This window comes from Epinephelus lanceolatus, chromosome 10 (genome assembly GCF_041903045.1).
Source record: "Epinephelus lanceolatus isolate andai-2023 chromosome 10, ASM4190304v1, whole genome shotgun sequence".
Classification (NCBI taxonomy): Eukaryota; Metazoa; Chordata; class Actinopteri; order Perciformes; family Serranidae; genus Epinephelus; species Epinephelus lanceolatus.
Window position 1 is genome coordinate 44,345,059 of NC_135743.1, and position 12,244 is coordinate 44,357,302.

At 41.6% G+C, this 12,244-nt stretch overlaps 1 protein-coding gene across 1 annotated transcript in view; it reads left to right on the top strand.

Annotated features, from left to right (window-relative positions):
- Positions 1-12,244, top strand: part of LOC117265029 (IgGFc-binding protein-like) — a 187,510-nt gene that overhangs the window by 109,682 nt on the left and 65,584 nt on the right. The window lies entirely within an intron of this gene.

A 12,244-nucleotide genomic window follows, 5' to 3' on the forward strand; every position in this document is an offset into this window, starting at 1 on the left:
CCAAAATAACACAGTCTTGACTGATTAGAAGACATGAAGTCTGAGAATTCTGAGAGAAAAGTGTTATCTGGTTTGGGAGGGCGGTATAAAACAATGCAGCAGACAGGTTTAGAAGAGGCAATGTTAAAAGCAAGGACCTCAAAACTCTTGAATACACCAACCTTAACATGAGAGCACTTACAATCATTTCTAAAAACCACCACTGCCAGCCCACTCCAGGACCAGAAGGCCTGGGACAGTTGAAATGGTCATAATTAGGGGGACAAAGTTCAACTAGTTGGCTACACTCACCTGGCCACCACCCAGCAGGTGAGGGGGTTAATGACAGGGGGGGCCAGCAAAGTCGCACCAGAGAAGAAGAGGGAGATGCCAGGGTGTGGTGGGGGGAGTGTAAACAGTCAGTCATGTGGGTATAATTGCACAACGTGTTGCAGATTAGTCGCTAGCATGCAGCTTCCTAGCTTGTTTGGATGTATGCCATCAGTCTTAAAGAAGGAAAAGCGGTTCCAAAACAAGTTAAAATTGTCAATCAAGACTACACTGTGTGCCCTACAAGCAGACTGTAGCCAAGTGTGGGGGCTGAGGAGTCTGCTGAAACATCCAGATCCACCGCCAGCAGTTGGGATTGGACTGCTAATGAAGACAGACTTTCCACAGCTGTTTAGAAAGTTTAACAACCGGTCAAAGTGGATTTTGGTGAGCTCAGACTGTTGCAGGGATGTATCAATAGAACCTACATTGACTATAATTCTCTGAATGGAGGTCAGCAGAGTTTCTGGCAGAGAGGGAAGCCTCTCCAATATGTCGAGGATCTTCGCCCCAGGGAAACAGCGTGTGATAGCATTAACGAAATGGATATTCCTAATTATGGAGTCCCCGGCTATTAAAGTCGTTGGGGGGAAGTGAGGATGAGGAGATGTTGCGTATCAGCACTCCATCATGCTAGAGTCACAACAATTGATGAGTGTAGCAGGAGGGGGAGTGGTTGATGGAGGGAACTTCACCGTAGAGGACGGGGTGGATGAGACGGGGAGGAGAGGAGTTCGCCGGGGGACTGGTGTAAAGCACGGTATGGAGCGGCGAGACTCGATGCAGGAGTGCTCTGGTACAGCAGATGGAAGGGGCGGAGGTGGCGGAAAGCAGGACAGTGAGCGGTGACAGCAGTTTCTGGAGGAGGTGTGTACACAGCAGCAGTAGTGGGAGCGGAGGCATCAGGCTCCGAACCACTGAACCCAGTCAAACCTGATAGTGACCGACAGGTATCCAGGGCAACGGAGCCGGTTTCTGAGTGTTATTGCGTTGATCAGGGTAATAACTGATCAATAAGGACTGTTTATTAGCAGTTATAAGCGGCAGAGCTCAGCAGCTGTCCGAGCTTCTCTTCTTCCAACAACAATGCGGTTGTGTGAGTCCTTGCGTCGTGACATCACCGTGTACAAACGGATGGGGGGTGCATTGACAGTACAAACAGTGGAGAAAGAAGTACTCAGATCCTTAAGTACACTGCTCAAAACATGAGGGTTTTAGGGTTAATTAGATCAGAGTAACTCAGAATAAAACTCAAACTGAGCATGAGGGTGTTCCTGTGCACCAAAAGCCTTTTTTTTTTTTTTTTTTTTTTTTTGGCCTTTTCCAACAGTGACTTGGTGTTAATTTTGAAAGCTATTTTAGATTTAGTCTTGAGATAAAAATGCTTTTTAGTTTAGTTTTAGTCATTTTTATCCTTTATAGTTTTAGTCGAGTTTTAGACGACAAAATTCAAAATGTTTTAATCGATGAAAATTTATGACATTTTAGTCGACTTTTAGTTATTATGTTTTCTACATGTTTTTTTTAATCTTTAAACTAATCTGGTTAGGCTAATTCATGTGTGAGAAATTATAATCAAGGTGACAGGTTGTATAAAAAATTCATTTTGACATTTTTTTTTACAACTACACATAATTTCTGCACATTTACAAACTGTCATTTTCCAGCAGTCTTTTTTTTATTTTAAATTATATTTTGGGGGCATTTTTGCCTTTAATTGATAAGACAGCTAAGTGCACAGGGGAGAGGGAGAGAGGGAATAACATACAGCAAAGGGCCACAGGCTGGAGCCGAACCCAGCCCGCTGCGGCAACAGCCTTGTACATGGGGCGCCTGCTCTATCCGCTAAACCATGACGCCCCATTTTCCAGCAGTTTTTGACAGGTTTAAGGGCTGATTTACAAGCACACACTTACTGATCATCATTTGAAAAGCCCAACATCTCTCTTTTTATGCTCTCAAAAACGTTGACACCACAAATAAGTAATCTGAGACAACTGGGACTTGTATCCAGGTTCATTGTCAACTCTGACTTATCCATCTCACTGTTCAGAAGCAGAAAAATAACTTAATTAAGGTTAAGGAGGTTTAAACTCTCTTCTCACAGAGTTGGTTTTTAAAACTAGATTTTAATCTCTGTCAGAGAAAACTGATCTGGTTCAGACAGTTTACTTACAGCACAGCTACACTCACAGATAACTGAGCCTCCTACTTGCCTGTCAAACAGTATCAAACCTTAAACCTTCTTGAGTCTGTACCGAGTGGAGTCCTGCGAGGATCAGCTGGGAAGTCTGGCGGCCAGTGGCTGCTTGCTCTGCTGCCATTCAGCGGCTAACAAGCAGAGCTAACTGCTAACAGCCACCGCTGCAACCAACAAACTCCACAAATCCATTCAGCAGCTCCGCCATCCACAGTCAGACACACACGGCTGATAATTTACTGCCTAATTACAGCTCACACCTCGCACCAACAGCTGACACTGCTCTGGAGTGTGTGTCACTCATCCAGCATTTGAAGATAATTGCAAGCACCGCCGTTCTCAGCTTTCAATGTCCAATAGTCCACCACTAGCATCTTTGTCCCGTCTTGTCTCATCAACGGGAATGAAACGTAGATTTTGTCTTAGTTTTTATTATTAAGATCTGTTTTTAGCTTGTCATCGTCTCGTTTTTATCATGGAAAAAAAGTTTTTGTCATCGTTTTTGTCAACGAAATTAACACTACTTTCTTGATGTATATAAATGTACTTTCAGAAATATTCAGTGTAGCTTATGACCTTCAGTGAAGACATGTTTCACATGACTTCATTTTTATTGAATTTTTAATTAATTCAAGATCTGGAATGCATACCATGTCCAGTTATTTATACATAAGTAGTGCTGCTGTTTGAGAAAGGTCAAAACTTGTCCTGGAAAATGCAAAGATTCAGACCACGTACAGAATTGTAAAAGGTGGAATTTGACTCTTAACCTCTGCATTGAAAGACACCCACCTCACCTCTCAACTACTGAATAAATCAGCTCACTAAAAAACATAGTGCAGAGAGGGTTTTTTACCTGATGAATTATGAATTGAATGGAGTCTGAGTTGAATCTATCTGTTTTACACATACTCGATATTTCAATCAATCAATCAATCCATTTATTTAACACATGAAATATGATTACAGTGAAATGCAATCATCTGTTCCGTTAATAATATATTCAAAACAGCGTATTATTAATAAATAGATGTCACTGGGGGTTAGGTTTAGCATGAGGCAGGTTCTTCAATTAGGATCTTTGTGGCCTGAGGGTAGAAGTTCCTACTGAGCTTCTCAGTGCTGCCTGGTGTATCCTGTGCTTTCTTCCCCACCTCAGCAGGGTGAAAAGGTAGTTATCTGGGTGGCTGGGATCCTTAATGATTCTCCTGACCTTACTTTTGTAGCATCTAGTATGAACATACTGTATGCACTGCCTGTAGTGAGTTCAGCTGAAGTAACCACTCTTTGCAGGGCCTTGCGGTCCTGTTCAGTGCTGTTTCCATAGGAGGCAGTGATGTTCCCCGTCAGGATGTCCTCAGTGGTGCAGGAGTAGAAATTCCTCAGTATTTTGAGGGAATACCCAGAATTTCCCCAGGTGTCTCAGGTAAAACAGTCACTGCCACTGAGTCAGTATGCAACATCCAGGCTCTCAGTGATGTGAACACCAAGGTATTTGAAGCTATTCACCCTCTACACAGAAGACTCGTTGATATTTAGGGGGGCATTGTTCCAGCTCTGCTTCTTCCCAAAGTCCACTATCATCTTCTTACTTTGCTGATGCTCGGGAGTAGGTTGTTTTTCATAGCAGGTCGGGTCCTCTGCTTCTTTCAGGTAGGCCTTTTTTTGTTATCTGTGACTGGGACCACTACAGCTGTGTTGTCAGCAAACTTGATGATGGTGTTGGAGTCTGAAATGGCTACACAGTCCTATGTGTATAAAACGTACAGCAGTGTGCTCAAAATGCAGCCCTGGGATGCTACTGTGTTAAAGATGAGGGTGGAGGAGGTTTGTCCACCCACTCTCATAACCTGGAGTCTCCTTGTCAGGAAGTCAATCAATCAATCAATCAATCAATCAATCAATTTTATTTATAAAGCCCAGTATCACAAATCACAATTTGCCTCAGAGGGCTTTACAGTATACAACATCCCTCTGTCCAGGACCCTCACAGGATGAGGAAAAACTCCCCAAAAAACCCTTTAACAGGGAAAAAAATGGCAGAAACCTCAGGAGGAGCAACTGAGGAGGGATCCCTCTTCCAGGACGGACAGACGTGCAATAGGTGTTGTACAGAACAGATCAACATGATAAATTAACAGTAATCTGTATGACACAATGAGACAGAGACAGAGAGAGATGCAGGACAGACGGTAATGACAGTAGCTTACAACAACATTAATTAAAGTAATAATATTATAATTCTAATTTTGGCTATTGTGGTACAATATGTTGAAAGTAGGCTATATATTAATATCTGATAGTATACATATGTGACAATAATCATATGTGTATAATAACAGTAGAAGTATAACTAATGATAACAGCAGCAGCAGGAGGCATCAGGCAGGAAGGAGAAGGAGGCAGGATGACTGTCCTGTGAGCAGTTCAGGTCTTTTCAGAGATCTTACATGGCAGCCTTTATATTTGCTTGTGGTGGAATGTAGACTGGTGTGATAATGAACGAGGTGAATTCCCTCAGTAGAAAGTGCAGTCTGCATTTGATTGACAGTTACTGTACATTCAAACCAACAGCGACCAGAGCTTCCAAAACGGCGGAAGTCATTAATTTTCAAAGATCCTGGCGACTTGGGCAACTTGGGCGACTTGGGTGACTTGGGTGACAGATTCTGCATGGCTCCTGCTTTCAGCCATTCACCTTTGAACCTTGACCTCAGTGCATGTTTGAGGGCTTATAACTCAGCAACAAAAGGGGGTACAGACATGGGACCAACTGTTATAGAGAGCTCTTGACCTCAACTATCATGTGAGTGTAGTCAACAACTGGGGGTGCTGTCAGATAGGGGTAAAATATGGATAAAATTAATTTTCACCCACTTAGAAATTAGATATTTAAAATCTGATTACACAAGTGTGTTTACCACCCCCTTAAAGTCCGCAGTGTACTCTCAATTCAGTATTTACAACTTCCAAATCTAGGAAAAACACTTTTATTTTTTAAAACTACTACAATTCCCTGGGACCGCGCCATGCAGCTTGATACATATCAGCAACATAGTTGTAGTTCTTCTGATTTGAAAAGTAGGGTTCCAAATAGGGTTGTAAAAAGATATATCTACCCAATATATCTAATATCTAGTAATGCTGAACTAGTAATGACACTGCACCTAGATGAACTATGTTAAGAATAAAAGCAAGGATGTCGGCTAATTTCAGATATTTTAGATAGTACTCTAAAAATGGCATTTTTGGGACGGTAGGTTTTTTGCGGCTTGTTGTAAAATAGAGTCGTAAAAGATACATCTACTGAATATATCAAATGTCTAGTAAAGCTGAACTAGTAATGACACGGCACCTAGATGAAATATGTTAAGAAAAAGTAAGGATGATGGTTAATTTCAGATATTTTAGCAAGTTCTCTAGAAACAATGTTTTTGGAACTGAATATTTGAATAGGCCTATATCAAATATCTAGTACAGGCGAACTATCATGTTATTATTATTATTATTGGTGGGAAATTATAACAGAGGAATATATTTGCAGTTTTAATATCAAGAACACTTCCGTGTTTTTGTATGTATACAGGACGTTGTTGAATCAGGGAATTCGTGGGGGTCAGCCCTATGTTCCTACAGCCCAATGGTCCCACAGCCCTATGTTTCCACATTTTTAAGAATTATTTTTCACTTAAAATTAGGCCCTATGTTCCCAAAGCCCTATGTTCCCACATTTCTAAGATTTTTCTTAAAATTAGGCCTTATGTTCCCACATTTCTAAGATTTTTCTCAAAATTAGGCCCTATGTTCCCACAGTTCCCATATTTCTAAGATTTTTCTCAAAATTAAACCCTATGTTCCCACATTTCTAGGACATTTTCAAATTTAGGTCTTTTGTTCCTACATTTCCCTTCAATTTAAGCCCTATCCTCCCACAAGATTTTTTGGAAGCACTTTATAATAAATTAATGAATGAGTAATTTTATTTTGATCAGCAGCAGCAGAAATTGTCACAATCACAATCATTACAAGAAAGAATAAAATAGGCTGATCGAAAAGGGTTTCGGCTGAGAAAGAGGGAGAAAGGGGGATAAAATCTGATACAAATTTATGAAAAAGGAAATGTGGGAACATAGAGCTGTGGGAACATAGGGCTGTGGGAACACAGGGCTGTGGGAATATAGGCACGCTCCCAATTTGCGTGTCCACCATGAAAAAGGATCCTAATTGACTTTACAATGGCATTGTTTCCGTGGTACCGGCATGTAATTTCAACCCATTACGTGCTGCCACCACGGAATGCGGTGTTAAGAGGTCGTGATCATTTCACGTATTTCTGTGAGATCAGGTTGATGAAATTCACGGTGCTGATCACGGTGCCAGAGGATTTCGTGCACCCAGACCCAATGGCGACGCCATCTTCGAATGCACAAGACGGCAGCAGCACACATTACAGCAGCAATATCATCTTCCATGTTGAGTCGATACGATTTTCGGGGGTAAGCATAACTTTCTGTAGGCCAACTGTGAGTTTTTTGACTGGACAACAGCAAGCGGCAACTCCCTGCTTTGGCTGGCTCCTTTAAATTGAAAAGCACGATCAAACGTTAAGTGATTCACGTGATGAGTGACTAGAGCGACCAAAGCTGCCACAAATATTTTTGACAGTCGTGCTTCTTGGGCGTTGGCAAGAGACTTTGCCTCTTTGGAAGCTTCTGGTTTGAACGTACAGTAACTCCAGATCAGGTGAGCAGGAACGGGCTAGTCCTTTGTTCTGTCACATTGATAAAAGTTATATCCCCAGTTTTCACACACAATGTATGAAATAATGAAAATGAAAATATTCCAAATTGTCCAGTTATGTTTCCTAGAGGTGTTAGTAACTGCAGTCATGCTACCGAGGCAAGGCAAGGCAAGGCAGATCCCCAGGCAGGAAATTCCAGTGTTGCTTAAGCAGACAGACAGATAAACAGAGAAAGTAAAGAATGAATAATGGAATAAGTTTTAGGCTGAATGAGCTGCCCTTCTGCCACAGTTAATCATGCAGGTGCAAGTCATGGATGGTACAACTGCCATTACCTTCAGAGGAAGAACAGTCTGCCCTGCCCTTTTCTGAAGAGGATAGTTGGTTGACCAGTCCACTTTATTGCTGATTTGTTGATTATACCCCAGATGATAACAGGGTCAGAGGGAATCCTGTTCCTCTGCTAGTCCACCACCAGAGGCTTGTACTGCAAAGCCAGTTCAGCTTACCCAGGATAACTTTTCATTATCTGGCTTGACTAACTTGTCACATTGGCCGTCTGGATAACCAGTACTACAAAGCTGGTTATCAACTAGTTCAGTCAACTCTGGGTTTTCCTATCCAGCCACGAGCGTGTTCATGTGAAAAAGGCGAGGGTGTTAATTTCGAGCGATTTCAGAGCCATGAATGAAGGAGGCTGCGTCACATCATGAGATGAAATGAAATGAAGTGTCTGTGACTGTGAGACAGTAAATTGTCAGCAGCATGATATGTAAACAATACTCTGTGATCTGTAAATGGAAAATGTAGAAGCATTGAAAGAACTATCCAAAAATTTACCGTTAGCCGAGACTTAAATAGTATGTGTAGGTATCACTAGGCTACATGTGACATTAGTGTAGAGTAGTTTTAGCTATTTAGTTAGATGATGATGAAACTACTCTGAATATGTCACATAAAACACTTCAAAGTAACGTCAGACTGTTTTGCCTATCAAAGTAATGGGTGGTAAAGTAGCCTAGTTAATGACTGATGAGATCTATCTGACCCAAATAATGCATTTATACTAAAGGGTGCCAATTAACAGCGTGTGGATTATTTTTGTAACAAAATATTATCTTTTTGTGTCTCATGTTATTTTTAGCTACAGTGATGAAATCAGTGTAGAAATAATTCACCGCGGGCTTAAATAAACTTTGCATAAGTTCAAATCCTGCTAAAATCATCTGTTTAGTGTTGTAAATGATTCCTGTGGTTGTTACAAGCTCTGTTCTAAAACCAGTGGAAATGGAGCCCTGGAACAATGAAATGATTCTACTGACCTATAACAATATAGATTACTCTTTTTTACCTGAGACTCTTGACTTTTGCCCATCGTTACTTTTATTTCTTCAGTAATCTGATTGGGCAGAGATCGGGATGTTGACTGGAACAAAGCATGTCAACACAGGTTCAATACACTGAACATAACCTGCTCCGATGTAGATTAGCTGTTCATAAATTACTTATGCCAGTGATTTATGCCAGTAAAGAAGTAGTGAGAATTTTTTATTTTTTTATATTCTTTTATTAATTCCCAAGGGGGAAATTCAAGCTTTTCACTCCGTTGTCATATACATATACACACAGGCCCGAAATACACACACATGCACAAACAGGACCTACACATGCATTAAAGGAAATGGCCACTTTAGAATGAAAATACAGACAGTACTTACTGACCCTCATGCCGACAAGAAGTCCAGTGTTTTTTAATCCACAAAACTCGTTCGGGGTATCGGAGGATAACACCTAGCTGGAATAACAGCTAGCTAATAACAGCTCCATGAAGTGCATGGAGCCCACATTTTGAAAATGTAATAAAACTCCGCTAATGCATTTCAGAAACGTCAGAACAGCTTGTCCATCGTAATCCAAGTGCACTGAAGCCGCGGCATGCAAAATTGACTTGAAAAGATGTAATTTTTTTTATATATATATACTTTATTAATCCCCGAGGGGAAATTCAATTTTTCACTCTGTTTGTCAATTACACACAGGTCCGAACACACACATGCACAAACAGGACCTATACATGCACTAAGTGGAGAGATGTCAGAGTGGGCTGCCCATGACAGGCGCTCTGAGCGGTTGGGGGGTTCAGTGCCTTGCTCAGGGGTACCTCGGCAGTGCCCAGGAGGTGAACTGGCACCTCTCCAGCTACCAGTCCACGCTCCATATTTTGGTCCGGACGGGGACCTTAACAGGCGACCCTCCGGTTCCCAACCCAAGTCCCTATGGACTGAGCTACTGCCCATTTACTCCACTTTTATAGCATCATTTCTCACCGTGGTCAGTTAGCCTGCCCTGCCCCAGGCGTGCTATGTTTACATGGCAACTCGCGCGAGACTAGCCGATGGCTAGTGGTGGCGCTAGTTCTCGAGTCTCACGCGAGTTGCCATGTAAACACAGCAAGCTTGAATTTCCCCCTTGGGGATTAATAAAAGAATATATAAAGAAAAGAAAATTCTCACTGCTTCTTTACTGACATAAATCACTGGCATAAGTAACTTATCCTCTGATACCCTGAACGAGTTTTGTGAATTAAAAAAACTACACTTGACTTCTTGTCGGCATGAGGGTCAGTAAGTACTGTCTGTATTTTCATTCTAAAGTGGCCATTTCCTTTAAATGGAGAGATGTGAGAGTGAGGGGGCTGCCCATGGACAGGCGCCCGTTAACCCTGAAGTTACCCCGCTAGCTCCAAATGCTGCTTCGTAGTACAGGCCTCTGGACATTAGTCATGCTGATGTTGAGCTTCAGTTGATTGCTGCTGCTCCATGTGACAAAGCTCTGTCTCAGTCCTCTGTATTCTTCCTTGTTTTTTTTTGTTGGTGCATCAGTCATTAGAAGACTTTTGGAGGTGTCAGGAACCAGAGTTAAGGCCAAAGTCTGAAGTGTAGGCTGTGAAGAGGAATGGCACCAGTACAGTTCCTTGGGGTGTGCCAGTGTTGCTTATCACAATCTCAGAGTGGCTGACCAGTGACATAATCCATGATCCAGGATGCAGTGTTGGGGTGCAGTTACATCACCAGAAACTTTTTCCTTCGAAGGCTGGGCTGGATGGTCTACTCTAATCTTCCAAAACAATATCACGAGTAAATGTGCCACATTAAAACCACTAACTTGAGAATTATTTAAAACCTGTAGGAGCAATACCTTTAGAAAATGTTTGCACTGTCATAAATTTTGGGGCACCACCCTCCGATGGAGGGAAGTGACTAATCAAAATAATAACTCCGGGAACCAATTATTAATTCGTCAGTACACTTATCAATCATGAATCAATCTTAATACATGGGTTATGAATTCTCTACACATTGATCTTAGTTCCTGCTCAAAAGAAATATCCACAGACAACAACTTGGTGATAAATGAAGATTTATTTAGGCTAAATGTTCAGCATTTGGGTAAATGAATAGCGGAGCCTGATGGCGGTGTCCTTTAGGTGGTCCTCACACATCGGTGATTTTAGGCTGCGGAAAATCTCTTGGTTTGGCAAAAGAACCCCTGCTTTGTGGACACTTTGGCAGGTGTCTGGCAGCGCTGGATCCGATGAATCTTTGATGGAGTTGCAGGTCGAATAGTAGCTTATTTATTTAGCTGTGGCTACTCGCCTATGATAAGGTTAAAAACAATCTTGTCTGCCATTCGATATTATTATCAAAGTTATTATCAACGCGTATAAAAAAATGTAAAGGAACAAAGGTAAAGAGGAAAGTACGGAGATGCGCCAAACTCAGTAGTGTTATCCGACCAGGTTGAGTGGGTGTGTTTGAGGCAAGGCAGGTCTCTTAGTTTAGTAATTACTTTATTTCAGAGGAAACTCAGTGAACTTTATTTTGCAAGATTATATACTTTAACATGTTACGATAGATGCGTACTCTTCCCTTTGTGGTCAAAATCAGCTCTTAGCATCAAATTAGATTTAATATGATTATTATACTGCATATATCAGCGAAACACAAGTGTAAAATTGTTTTGTGTACAAACAAACGTAGTCTACAGTTACTTCAACATACTAAATGAGAAAGCACATATTAATAAAGACAAGTTGATTAATCAATCCAACTATATTTTAACTTGGAATATAATATGGGATTCCTACGGAAACCTTTTATTAACTATCGTCACAAGATGGCAGTATGACTCCATGTTAAATGAGGGATTAAACGGGAACTGCCCATTGGTTCGACAGCCCATTGGTTCGACATCCCATTGTTCCGACCATATTAAACTCATTGTTCCGAAGTCCGTTCCGAAATCATCATGATGCCCTGTGGTTAAGGTCTGGTTAGGTTTAGGCACAAAAACCACTTGGTTAGGGTCAGGAAAAGATCATGGTGTGGGTTAAAATGAAAAAGAAAGTGACAAACACATAAGCCATGAGCCTGCTCCGCCTCAAGCCGGTCGCGGCGCACCATACGCCCGCTGCGAGCCGTTCACCACCGCGGACAGTCGGACTAATGGGATGTCGAACCAATGGGCTGTCGAACCAATGACATGGACCTGGATTAAACACGTGAAATTATAACTCACTTATACTATGACCGACAAGAGTGGAAACTAAGAAAACAAGGATTATGCACAGTTACAGTGTTAGAAAATGTATAATATGTATAGTTTACATTCAAGAGACATTTCAAGCTGGTTACAAGAGAAACTTAGTCTCTGCTCAGGAATTCATTCTGAACTTACGACTCCCATCTGGAGTGGTGGTTGAGTTGTCAAAACACTGGATTTTTCCCAGGATAGTAATCGGCAAACTGGGAGGATCTGGAGGGTTTCCACTTAACACCTTTACCACCCTCAGCGTCAGAATGACAGTGAAAGAGTTCCTCAACTTTGAGGTGAGACCGGGGGCAAAGTCATAAACATTTGACCCTCAGAGTGGCCCATCTCATTCTGTCCATTTACTTACAATCTAGTTTTTGGGAGAGTTAAAAAAACTGTTT